This window comes from Chamaea fasciata, unplaced genomic scaffold (assembly GCF_029207755.1).
Source record: "Chamaea fasciata isolate MVZ Bird 193981 ecotype frontalis unplaced genomic scaffold, bChaFas1.0.hap1 SCAF_3, whole genome shotgun sequence".
Classification (NCBI taxonomy): Eukaryota; Metazoa; Chordata; class Aves; order Passeriformes; family Sylviidae; genus Chamaea; species Chamaea fasciata.
In genome coordinates this window covers 3427497-3440955 of record NW_027094088.1, presented here as the reverse complement: position 1 = coordinate 3440955, position 13459 = coordinate 3427497, and the positions used below count along the sequence as shown (strand labels likewise).

The window sequence follows — 13459 nt, the reverse complement described above, 5'->3', positions numbered from 1 at the left end:
GCAAGAAGCATTGCTGCAAGTTTTGTAATGGGCTTTTCTGAAGGTGAGAAGCTCGGTGGTGTGAGTGCTAGAAAGTTATTGAACACCAGCTGATCCAACAGCAATTGCCTGTGTGCATGCTCATAGTCTGCAGGAAGAGTGGGAACCTTTGGGTTGCCTATATTGTCTTCACAGAAACAGTGCAACTCTGCTTGGTTTTGTAGAATGGTATGAAAAAGTTGAGTTAAGCATTCCTGTTTACTGTTCTGCAATAACAGGAATCAGAAGTGGGGTTTTTTTTTCAGAAAATTAAAGGAAAGTCAGTTGAAATGGGTTAAGAGAGTCACTTTGTAGGCAATGGATAAGTTACCTGGTGAAAATTGGTCAGAGGAGAAGGGAATACAGGTGACCTCACCCCCAATAAGTAACAGCTGTGTAATTAACGAATTAACAGCCTCACCCCTGATGAGTTGCAGGTGTATCCAATAAAGTGGGATAAAAGGGAGTGGCTGAGCTGCTGAGGGGGAATCATGAAGGAGCAGAAACCTTGAGCAAGAGGGAACAAGAGGGTCATGAAGAAGAAGGATCCTGAGGAAGGAGATTTGCTGCTGTGAGGTCAGTCTGGGTGTGCAGTTAGAGCCTGGTGGTGGAATGTGCAGTCACAGTCTAGCTGGGTAAAAGCTGTATTCAGAGCCTGCAAACCAATCCCTGCAGACAGAGTTGAGCAGGTGATAAGCAGCAGTCAGAGGCTGCAAGGGAAACCTCCGGCAGGAGCTTGCTGCAGCCAGAGTCGGTGAAGGGTTTGGGGTCAGGATGGCTGAGCTGTAAAAAGGAATAAACCAGGGCCCTTTTCATGGTAAACAAGGAGTCTGCGTCTCAGCTCATTTCTACCCTCCAACAAGAGGGCTGCTGCAACAATATGAATCCTCACGGTTCTCAATTTAGGTCAGATTTAGACATCTCTGGGCACGTTTATATTAGATGGAGAAAAAACCAACCCTGAGGGCAAACAGACCTTTAGGCTTTGGAACATAAGCTGTGCCCTGAGTAACAGGGTAAGGAGGAAACTTAGGACAGTAAGGGTGGCGCTAGGCCCTATGAGTTCACTGGAAGGTTTCCTTTTCTTAACCCCTGCAGATTTTTGTGTTGGCTCCCTGATGGGTGGGGGGGAGGTCAGTCCAACATGACAATTCCCATGGTTTTTCCTTGTGTGATATGGCCATCGTCTGACTCACGCTTTAGATCACGGCACTGCGGTGAATTTCTTCTTGCAGTTACTGACCTTGGCATTTCAGCAGCTCTGCTTGCTCCTATTCTTGCTGAATTTTGAAGTCCCTGCTGATTTGGTGGTGCAATTGTTCATGTTTCTTTTAAGCATGCTCTTCATGTTGAGCCTGCTTGGCAAATGGTAGTGAGCTCGTGAGCTTTTGAAGGCTGGCTTGAAAACTGCGAACATCTGAAGATCTTGTGCCTTTTCTTCGCTTTAAATATTTCATCTTCCAGCTTGGAATTATTCATTGGGTTAACATGTGAACTGCTCCCATTGGAGAGAGGCTGGCTGTGAGGATTTTTCCTGTATTTCTTCTTGGAAGGAGACTGCTGATGTTAGGAGCCACTGTTCTTGTTGCGTGGCTGGCACTGAGAGAGTGTTTTCTCCAGAGAGAGACTCTTTGGTTGGGAGCAGCTGCTGTTGGCAAGGCTGGCTGGAAGAGATCTTGTCCCTGGTGGTTTGGGCTGAGTGGAGACCCTGTTGCAGGGAAGTGTTGCTGCTGGAGCAGAGCCAGGGTGGGGTGAGTGAGCATGGGAGACTCTTAGCAGGAAGAGCTTCTCTCACAAAGAGCCTGCATGTCCCCAATGTCCTTAACCAGGCTGGGCTGCTGGTGCCAGTGGCACGTCCCTGGGGATGGATCTGATTGCTGGGGGTTGGAATAAGGGCTTTGTGTGTCTTTGTGTTTGTTTACCTTGTCTGACCGTGATTTGTATCACACTGAGAGCATGTTTGATTTAGTTCAGCCACTGTTATCACATTTGATATTTTAGCGTGTGTTTAATAAGCCTGCTCAACTCTCCACCTCTATCAGGCATTCCCCGTCTTAGGGGACAACTTTAAGACTTCCCCTCGGTTTCTCTTGCAGTTTTGTCTGACCTTTAGTAAAAGACACCCTCAGCCAAGCTACTCAGCTTTGCTGCTCCCTTGGGGGAGCTGCCTGAGACAGGTTTCAGTCTGTTTCGCTAATAATACGTTGTGGTTTTCTTCTGTGTGAATGTGGTTGTTTCTTTTTCTTTTTTCACTTCTGTTCTGGAGTTGATTTCTGCTCAGGTGATCCCATTCTATTCTGCATAACATTACTCACCTATAACAGTATTTTTGGATTATTTTCTTTCACTGATTTCATTTAAGAGAAATAAAGCAACTTATGCACAAAAATGTACCAAAATGCCTACACATACATGTTTTCTTAAGCATTTTTGGGGCCACTGTTAATTATTTCACCTTCCTTTTCTATTTTTTGCTGTTTTAGATTTCAGCAAAAGTTTCATATCGTGGTGGATGGTACATGTCTGGGACTTACACATGGTTTCACTTCTGGTACAACCAACTCCTTTGCTGTTTAGAGGTAAAAAAGCAGTACCTTGAAATTCGGGTTGGATTTTATGCTGCTAGCCACTCTTATTGATGGACAGTAAAAGAAAATACCTGCCTGGTATGGGCTGAAAGTTATCTGCACGGAAGGAAGCTAATGTGCTCCTAATTAGATGGAAAGGGAAACCAAGGAACATGAAGCCACCTATTCACAGCTGATTTTAGGCTGTTGTTTAGCAGTGCTGACACAGAGACACTGATGTACCTGCAGAGGACCCTGGAGGGTGTGGCAGCTTAAATAATGTGCTAAACTCTGTGTCAGAGCTCCAGGCCTCAGCTGAAGTGCAATTCATACTCCTTTGAAGCACTGCTGAGGTTCTATAGTTGGCACGGAGTATTTCAAGGCACCACACTGAACATCTGGGTCTTAATTCTAAGACTGTGCTTGCTTTTTTTTTTTTTCCTGTTTTATTTTTATATTGTAGAATTGACCTGGGTCTTCATTATGTTTAATTTTTTAAAAAATTTACCCTTGATACCTGTTTCAGCCAGCTCAGCCTTTGTTGGTTAGAAGACATCAGTCCTATTCTGCCAATGCCAACTAAACAACTTTTTTTTTTTTTTTTTTCTCCCTTCCATGCATGGATTTATGTGGTGATGTTGAAAAAGGTGCAGCAGGAAACAAATTGTGAATTACTTAACCATCTCTCTTTCAGCTGGATTTAGTTAAGGGATTATTCAAAAGGCAGGGAAAAAATGCGTGTTTACCATGGTGATGGTTTTAATTCTAAATAATCTATGATTACAGAATCACAGAATGGTTTGGGTTGGAAGGGGCCTTAGAGATCCTCTAGTTCTGACTCCCCAGCCATGAGCAGGGACACTTCCCACTAGACAAGGTTTCTCAAAGTCCCATCCCACCTGGCTTTGAACACTTCCAGGCTTGGGGCAGCCACAACTTTTCTGGAAAATGAGTGACAGTTCTCACCAACATCACAGCAAAGAATTTCTTCCAAATATCTAATCTAACCCAATTCTTTCAGTTTAAAACCACTCCTCCTTGTCCTGTCACTCCATGCCCTTCACCAGTGCTCTTGGGCCCCGTTTAGGCACTGGAAAATCAGTGAGGTTTTCTTGCAGCCTTCTCTTCTCCAGGTGGAGCAACCCCAGCTCTCTCACCTGTTTTCATAGCAGAGGTGCTTCATCCTTCTACTCACCTTTGTGACCCTTCTCTGGACTCCCTCCAGCAGGTCCACATCCTTTCTATGTTGGAAGGATCTAATTTTACAGATCTGGACTCCAGGTGGGAAATCATAAGGGCAGAATCCATCCTCCATCTTCTGCCCAGGCTGCTTTCGGTGCAGTTCTCTGGCAACGAAAAATTGGGGATTTTTGATATAAGCATTGATGCATTGAGCTAGTTATGCATTTAACTTTTTTTCTTTCTAAGAGAACAAAAAGCTCTGGCAACAACTGCTGTGACTGGCATTATAGCTGCAATTGTGTTTTGTGCCAGGAAAAAAGTCAGGAGAGAATCTGAGCAGTAAAACTGCCCTGCTGCTTTTGCTTTGCCCGCAGAGGCTCTGCACAACCACTTACCTGGTCCTCCCAATGGCAGGAAAAAAATGGGGCACAGGAAGGGGGAATTGGTTGTAATGTGCAAATATACATACAAACATGCAGGTATTTCCACGTGAATAAAGCTGTGGTGCTTTCTAGAGCTGCATACGCTGTCCCAGGCTAGATTAAAAATGAGTTTGCATATATTTTCTGTCAGGATCATTTCATTTTTTAAAAAAAGGGGCTTAAACATAGGAACAACACAGAAAATAAACCCAATCCCTAAGCTTTGTGCCCTCCTTTTTTTTTTTCTCCCATTGAAACCCAGTGATCTCACTTGTAAATTTATAATCAAGGACAGGTCTTGTTAACTCGCTGGGGCTAGAGGAATAGAGAACCATTGTGTCATTATTATTTGACTTCAATGTGTCATCTGGTGCTACTCAAATTAAAAAAAAAAATCTTGAACTGCATTTTTGAAGGTCTTGATGTTCACTACTTAAAATGATAAAATTTACTTAGAGTTTTCATCTATTAAAAAAAAAAACAAACCCAAGAAACAGGCAAAAGATATTTATGTTTAACCAACAACCACTGTCCAGATTTGAGAGTAAGGCTGGCCTTGAATGCATTCAAGGTTCAGGCTGTGCCTTCTGCACATCTGTAATCCCAGGGCACAACACACTGCATAAATTACTTGTGCTTGGCCAGAATGGCATGTGGAAAGAGGCTGTGCCTTGGGTCAGAGGTGTGTGCATCCTTTTGCATCCTTTGCTACTTCCTCACTGCCAGCCGGGGCGTAGATTATTTGGACATCATTTGAGTCCAGAATCTTTTATGTGTTTTTACACGCCAACACATATGAAATGCACTTGGCTCAAGATTTTCCAAAGCCAGCCATGAGTCTGGAGCTTAAATAAGCCAACTTTTGAAAGTGCTGGTTTTTCAGGGCAGGCTGTATGTCTCATGGCTCTCATTCTAGATGGGTGAAATTCATCTGCTCAATGCTATTGTTTTCTCTTGACAGTAGGACTCTGAATCGCACAACACCCCTGTGATTTCCCTCCTAGAAATGAGAACCCAACTAAGTGTTTTGTCATGGTTGGTGACACTGATAAGAAGAAACCTTGCAAAGCATAACATGCTATCAAAAATTACCTTTTTTCCCCCCCCTCCTCTAACACGTGTTAAATTAGCCAATAAGCCTTGAAGCTGTGCATACCTGATGATTAATTTATGTTACTTTGTGGGTGTTTTTCTTTGAAAAAAAAAAAAGCTTCTATCATGCTAGATTTACAGCATTGCAGAGTTTCACAATGTTGCAACGCTGTCTTCAATTCAGCCGCTTCATATTGAAATTTCACACACAATAATTGGCTGACCTTCACAGCTATGGCAGAAACTAATTAAAGCTGTAAGGCTTTGCTAGTTATGCTTTTGTGTGAAATGTGAAGTTTGGTGATAATGAAATATGGGGTGCAGATGCTATTGTCTCAGATAGTCTGTGTCCTTGGTTCACACTAATGAAGAACAGCAATTATTAAACAAAACGTATTTTCAACCATTAATTATTTGTGTTTTGATAGACTAAGCGTCCCAGCAGCAGCTCCTTCTTCACTTCTGCAAAAAGTCATTTAATGTAATTTTACAAGGAAATGGGAGCGTCCTGGGGATGCTGCATGAGACTTTTACTGCATTTGGAGGATTGGTTTTAGACTCATTCTGTGGTGTATTGCACAAGAAGCTGCACCACAAATAAAGGAGTATTTGAAATGGGATGATATTAACGTTTGGAGATTTCATTCCTCTAGACAGAATCTGAATAACTCAATCATTATTTCTTTTGTTAGGTTCATAAAGAAGACAGAAATGAGTACATGCAGTGGGCTTTTATGGGTGGATGGAAAAGAGCTATATCCTGCAGTCCATGTTTCTTACCCCTTTAAATGTATCCTCTGTGATCTCCCTCACTTCAACAGGAGTAGTTTTTTAATTATGGTCAGTTGGCAAAGCTGCTCAGGTGTCCTCTCATTCTCAAGAACGACTGTTGGAAGAACGTTGGGAAAAAATTTTGATTTCCCCCACTGAGTTATAATGTGGACTGTGTGTATGTACCCACATTGATGCCTTGGGAAGGCTGACCTGAGGCAGGACAGAGCTAGAGAATAAAGTAGGGGGATTTATTGATCCACCTGGGCTGGACAGGGCCTGACCAGGGCTACACCCAAGGTGGACCCAAAATGGTCACAAAATGGACTAATGGTCACCAGATCTTACATTTTTATAAGTTTTGGTCCATTTGCATATTGGGGTTTAATTGTCCAACTACAGCTTCAGGTTCTGAGGTCTCATCCTTCTTGTTCCTCCCTCCAGTCCACTCTTGTTTGTGCTTTTGGGCCTGAAAGTTGTCCTCGGTCTTCAGCAGGAAAAGGATTTGTTTTGTCTCCCTACTCTGTGAAGAGAGCTGACTGACACCTAATATGAGGCTCAGAACTGCTCCCCTAGGCAGGACAGAATCTGAAAACATGAAAGTTCAAACTTAAGGCATGGCTGAATGCGGAGGACACGTGCCCCTCCAGCCCAGCCTTGACCACAGTACCTTCTTTCCAGTGTCACTGCTGATCACAGAGGTTTTCTCATGACTTGGCCTGTGTATATCCATGTAGCATCCATTATATATTCATTTAACATATTAATAGACCTTGACATACATGCGTGAAAACCAGAGGTAGTCTCAGCAGCTGGTGGCCATAATTAAGATTGCAAGGTAAAGGAATAATATGTACTGATATTACAACACTGTTGCTATAAAACTGATATTTTCCAGGGTTTTTCACTCATTTCTGTTCCAGATTTTGATGGCATCTTGGCTCTAGCAAGTTTCTCTCTGTACATATAGCACATATATGGAAAAGTGCAAAGCTATGGATGGGATGTGCGTATTTGGGCAAATTGCACAAGAAGGCAGTTTGCCATTAGTTTCACTTTACAGCTTCTGATGTTTACTGTGACAAATTTCAGTAAGAGGGGATTTTGTATGCTGATTTATTTGTGAGGCCAGCTGTATGACATTCCTATATTGAATGTTTTTGAGTGACCTGCTTTTTGTGACTTTTGAAAGAGAATCTGGTGTAGAAGAGTGAAATTAAATGAGAAGAGTGAAATTAAATGAGTCACCTCTCGCACTTAAAATGTATTTGAAATTCCCAAAAGCTGAACGATATCAAAACTATAGCAGGATGATGAAATTCAGCATTCCTGATGCGATCTGACAAACACATGGAACACAATTGCTTGTAGTGGTGGTGTTTACAAGGTGCAAAGATGTCAGTGTGCAGGGTAGAGAGGTGAGGTTTTACAGCTCAGTGAAAAGGATATTCCCCATGATGTAAATATTTTAGCAAGCAGGACTGTAATAAAGTAAAACTAATGAAAGACCAACAAACTACTGATCTTCTAATCCTGGAGAGTAAATGAGCTTTTTTTTTTTTTTACAAAACCCAAACCCCAGAAATTATTTCCAATAGTTTGGCAAACACGGTATTTTACTCTGTTATTATTTGCCTTTCTGTCAGTATATATAAATTTATGTGTGCAAAAGTGTTATATGCAGGTTTTGAATTTCTTGTTCACAAAGAGAAAGGAGATGTATAAGTAGGGGCTTCTGATGATGCAAATTTCATCTCCTTAAAAATAATTCCCTGGATTCCTTTGACTGATGATGTGTTGGGTCATATCACACCTACGCCAGAGTCTGAATGTGGGGCTGAAATTTGCTGATTGCCTCTGTTATTTGAACTTTTTTGTGTACTTTATCTCTAAAACTGACAACTTCTCTTTTTTCAAGTGTTTTGACAGCTCCAGGGTTAAAGAGTAGTATCTTCAGAATGCTGTATTGTGAAGTTCAGTAACTGACACCAATAACATAGCATTAAATCATGCACTTTTTTTATTTTTTTTTTGGTAGTGGATAAGCCAGTCTGCTTGTAAATACAGTAAAGGATAGTGTGCAGGTGGAAGAAGAATTATGCTACTATTTTAAGGGCTAATAAATCTTTATTTAAGCAAGGGACCGCTAAAATTTAATTAGGCATATAAAAGCGGAGATCATTCTAAGGGTAAAAATATGCCAATCCTCACAAGAGAAGACTTCTGCTTTATGGAGAAGGAGTAAGTTAAAGTGTATTCCCCTGTTATGATGTCAATAGAAAAGCTGGTTGCAGGTGTTTAAAAAAAGGAGAAAAAAAAAAAAAGGCTTTGCACATGGGCATGAAAAATAAGCTCTGTTGAATTCTCTGATTCCTGAAGGGTAGCCCTTTGAAAATACCATCTCACCACAGAGCTGCTGGTTCTCTGCAGCCAGGCCTCAGTACATGGGTGAGCTGAAGCCCTTTTTTTAGTGTTAGCTGCAGTGTCTTAGAGAGGGGTGCTGCTGGTGGAAACCTTTGTGCACATCCTGAAATAAATTGTGAGTGGCATGAAAAGTCAGATTAAGTCATTTTGGGAGATGGAAATTGCATTGGACAACACATTGCTCTTGGCGGGTTTGTTCATGTGCCAGCCAGTGTTCTAGTAGGCATCGGGGGGGAAAAAAAAAAAGAGGAATTCCTGATTTTTGCACGTGACGTGAGTTGTTCTTCTGGTAAGCCCCGTGTCACTATGGCAGTAAAAATAAAGCATCTTTTTCTGGTTCAGCATTGCCAACGTCTCAGAAAAATCCTTGAGATTTTATACCCTCTAAATCTGTTGTTCAGTGAAGAAAAGAAAAGTAAAACCCCACGGCCTGTTAAAGCATCTCTTAAATTTACAAATCTGTGTGAAGTTAAAATAAGCACCTTCTCTAGACTGGATTTTTTTAATGAATTCTGCCACACTCGTGGAAGTTGCCTTGAGTTTTATTTCTGTCTGAGCTAAAAATCCAGGCAGCACAGGCTATTCCCCTGCTCTGGTCTGGCTGTGGTGTGTAGCCCAAGGGTTGGTCACTGAGCTGCAGCTGTAGGTTGTTATTATTATACAGATTGCTCAGAAACTTTGAAGAGTCTGTGGGAAGGTGGTAGAAGCTGCTTTTGTATTACTTTGGATAAATGTCTCTTCTCTTGGGTGTGCTTGTCACCTGGAATGCTGTGGCTGGGCAGAGCTTTGGAAAGTGGAGCTCCGAGCTCATCCCTGGGGGTTTGCTTGCTTTCCTAACGTAATTATTAAATAACAAATACTCCTTCATTTTGCCCAACCAGGACACAGTCTTTGACCTTTCCTACTCTTCCTGTTTTACTGGCCCCCGAGCCCTTTGGAATCTTTTCGAAGCCCTCACGTGGTCCTTTGTGGAGCGCAGGCAGATCTACATTTGTGGTGTAACAAATTGTCTGAGAAAATTGCTGAATCTATACTGAAGATTTTTGAGGAGCAGCTTATACAAATATCTGTCAAAAATAACATGCTGCAGCTCATCCTGCTTTCAGGGCAGGGCAGACAATGTAAATGACCTTTTAATTAAGGTCACCCCGCTTTCTGTGTTCATTTGATTATGCTGGAACTATCTGAGAACAAACTCTTATCTTAACATAATGTGTTTTAAGCCTGTGTTTTGCCAAGTGAGGGGTACCAGAATGACACAGTACAAGTTATCTAAAATGCTGCCTTCTCAGCAAGGCTTATGTTTATGTTGCCGCCTGTTCATCTTTTTGCCTTTTTTTTTTTTCTGGGAACATGACACAGTCCAGGAAAGCTCATTCTGTGGGGCAGACCCTTTTAAATGCCATGTACTGTGTGCTCTAGGCAAGGATAGTCACAACTTGGCTGAGGAAGGTGTCTCTCATGTCTCAGCTTTCAACGTTAATTTGTTCTGGCAAGAGTGCCATATGTACACTGAGTTACTCACATTCATATAAGAAACTGAATTTGTGATAGGATCTAAATGCTTGTGATTTGACTTGAACATACATATTCTGGGATTTGCCTTCTCCTGGCCTAAAAGAAACATAACAATTTCATGTATTCAATGCTTCTGTTTTTTTTAAAAAAATGAAGGAATGTTATTAGTGACACTTGGACGTGCAGCACATACTGGTTTGCACATAAAATACTAACTCTTACATTCAGCTCTCTTGATTTCCTTTGTTTTGTAGGGTAGACAGAGCTTCAGTAGATAGGTTTTTTCTTTTTTTTTGCTTACAATTTTGACAGTTAAGGTATGGATATAATTCATTTGGAAGGAGAAAATCTTTTGGTCTCCAGTGAACTTACAATGTAACGTGAGTAAGCTCCTGTTGTTGATGATGAAGACCAAAGCAGATATTTTGAACTAAACATACTGGACAAAATGGGCCACCTTCTGCCTTCTTTTCTTATCTGCATGATCCCATAGTGGCCTGCTGGACAGATGGTTTGGTTATGACATGGTGAATTGCAAAGATTTTTGTTTCTCTAAAGTAATTGTTTGTACAAATCACAGACTTTGTATGCGTAAAATTCCAGCCAGATGTTGAAACCAGAAGTGAAGCATGTCACCACAAGTCACTGATTTTGCTGGGGACTGTGGTGGTACCTCGTGTGATTTGCATTTTTTGGGACATGTTAGTTGGGAGCAGAGGAATAGCAATGGTTTCCCTTGGAGCATATTCTTTATGTTTAGAGACGTGATCTGCAACAGCTAATTTACTGATATTGTAGCTTGGAAAATTCACAGTGTTGGAACTGAAATCTTTTGGATAGAAAGTAATCAAGACTACTGGTTTGTCCAAAGTAGACAGGTTTTGTATTAGCTCCTTTCTCTCTTTCCTGATTTCCCATATATTCCACACATCTTTCTTATTCTTCCTCTGCTCGTATCTGTAGCTGATGCAGGAGTAGTACCTGGAATCCTCCAGTTCCTCCCAAATTGCCTAGCTATTGCATTCTTTTCTTATCACAAGGAAGTGCATCTCACAGGTTTTCACACAGGAATGCCACACAAAGTCATGGTGAGATTTCATCAGAGAATTTAGGTGGCTGGATTGTGACTGTGAGTGGAGTGGCTAGGCAGTGCCTGACAAATCTGAGAAGATCTTAGCACCTTCCAGAAAAAGCTGTCTGCAAGCAGGCTAGGACAGAAGCTGAGGAGAAAAGGCTACTAGCAGACTAGCAGGAGGGTGACTAACTTTAGAGGTGACATCAGTTAGACTTTGTGTGGCTGCAGGAAAGATCTCTGCAGTTTGAGCCTGCAAGAAAATGATATTTAGCCCCATGGGGAGTGTGTGTGGTACCTCAGAAGAGGTGATGAGAAGAAGATGAGGACATACACTGAAACTGAAGGCTGGGTGCGGTTCTAGGGAATATTTGAGATAAACTCTGACAACTGCAAGTGTTACTTAGCTTTGAGCTCTGGATATTCATCCCAGTCTGCTCCTAGCTTTCTGTTGGGATGAGATGCAGGAGCTCTCAGGAAAAGCTCAGAGGTGAACTCTGGTGGCATCCCATGGCACACAGGAAGTTTCCTTAAGGTCTGCCCACTTAGGAGCCAGGAATGCAGGATGGGGTGGAGTGGGGATGCCCATCCTTCTTCTTTTGCCCTCATTTTGGGGGAAACAGGCACACCCTTCCGTCCACTGTCACTCTAGACACCTTGCTGAATGATTCTTATGCCCTGTTCATTTTCCAGCAGTGTATGGCCACTGCTAAACAACAGAGAGAGAGCTTGGGCTGGAGCTGTGTGGAAAACTTGTCAGATTAGTGATAGGTTCTGGCTCTGTATTTAAATAAATGCCTTCTGCTTTGAGATAAATTGTGAGCAGATCCGCAGCAGAGACAAAGCCATTTTGAGTAAAGCAAAGTCCTCCTGTCAATAGTGGCAGCTGAAGGACCAGATCCTTCTATTCCTCATTGGCCTGTAGCTTTGAAATACTGGTTTTTTGCACTTCTGTCCTTTCAGGAGTGAACCTTTGAAAAGGTTACGTGTCCTGAGAACGAACCAGAATCTAAATATAGGAGAGGGGAAAAAAACCCCAAACCCCAACAGATTAGTTGTCTAGATTTTGAGAACTGTGGATTCTAACCCGTCCCCTTCAGCTGACGGCTCCTGCTGACTAACAGACAGGCACGGTATCCTGCCTTCCCCTCCCACCTCAAAGTCTGCTGCTGCCATTTCTCTTCTTGCAGAGGACAGGCAGCATAAAGGACAGCAGTTTAGAGGAGAGATGTGACACTAGTTCAGTAATATGATCCCCTTTTACAACTCTGTTTCATGAAAACTTCGTCCCTTTTCCTGTGGTAACACAAGGGAAATATTTTGTTTGCTGCACATGCTTTATTTAGATAAAAGAACAAGGGGGACAGTGTCTTTCCAGCATTTAGAAATCAAAGAGGTTAGAGAATAATTCAGCCTATTATTCATCTGTTGTTATATATAATTCTGCCATTTATGTGACACTAATAAATGTCTGAAAGGATATTTGCCTTTTTTTTCACCCTTCTGCAATGTAGAAGCAGTAACTGGCTAAGCAAGAGCCCTAAGCCAGCACATGCAGCCTCTGTTAATATGGTTCAAATAACAATTTCTTTTCTGCCTTGTTCACAAAAATAAACAGAATGAAAGAAAAATAAAAGTGTCAGTAACAACATCTTGCAACTTGGAAAAGAGGATTTGAATTACTAGTAAACTTAACCCCACTGCACACTACCCCACCCCCTGCCCCAAAATCCAATTTAATTTCACATGTTTCTGGCTTTAGTTGCATGCAGCTGTGTTATAGCTTAAAACAACTAATCTTTTTCTTTTCATTTTTCTGTTTTTTAATATATTTTTGGTTTACAGGAACTATTAGTTGTTTGAACACGTCTTGCAGCACGTTTTCCTGTTTAAATTTAATCCGCAAAATACATAAATAAGGGGTTTTGTACTGAGAATTCCTGTTCTGAATTGTATTTGAGGAATGCTTTTAAAGCAAGCTGAGCAAAGTGTTTCAGATGTGCTCATCGAATTTACACAGAATTAGAAAGGAAATTTTCTGCCTTAGAGTTCTATACTTACTGGGGAAATATTTGATTTTCTGGATATTCATGTGCTGGGGTCTCATTTGCTTCTTGAAAAAAAAAAAAATTGAATTCCTCAATGCATTCTGATTCAGAATTTGGGGGAAGTCTGATAAATCCATAATATAAAAATATCAATATTATAAAATAAATATTTATATTATGACATAAAAAATAGAGGCTTGCAGTACCACAACCAGCCCATCCCTGTGATTTCAGCTGACCGTTGTGTCTTTTTTTTTTTTGGTGCTGAGCAGGGGTAAAGCCTGGTTTGGGTTAGGAAGATCACCCCAGTGGTGAAACCCGGGTGTGTTTGGGATGCTTTTGCTG

General features: G+C 41.5%; 1 long non-coding RNA gene across 6 annotated transcripts in view; it reads left to right on the top strand.

Annotated features, from left to right (window-relative positions):
• Positions 1-509: 509 nt before the first annotated feature.
• LOC136286315 (uncharacterized) overlaps positions 510-13459 on the top strand; it is a 140267-nt gene continuing 127317 nt past the window's right edge. For all 6 annotated transcript variants that reach the window (XR_010719848.1, XR_010719847.1, XR_010719844.1 and 3 more), the window contains exon 1: positions 510-594. This is a non-coding gene — a long non-coding RNA (uncharacterized lncRNA). The remainder of the gene's footprint in view (positions 595-13459) is intronic.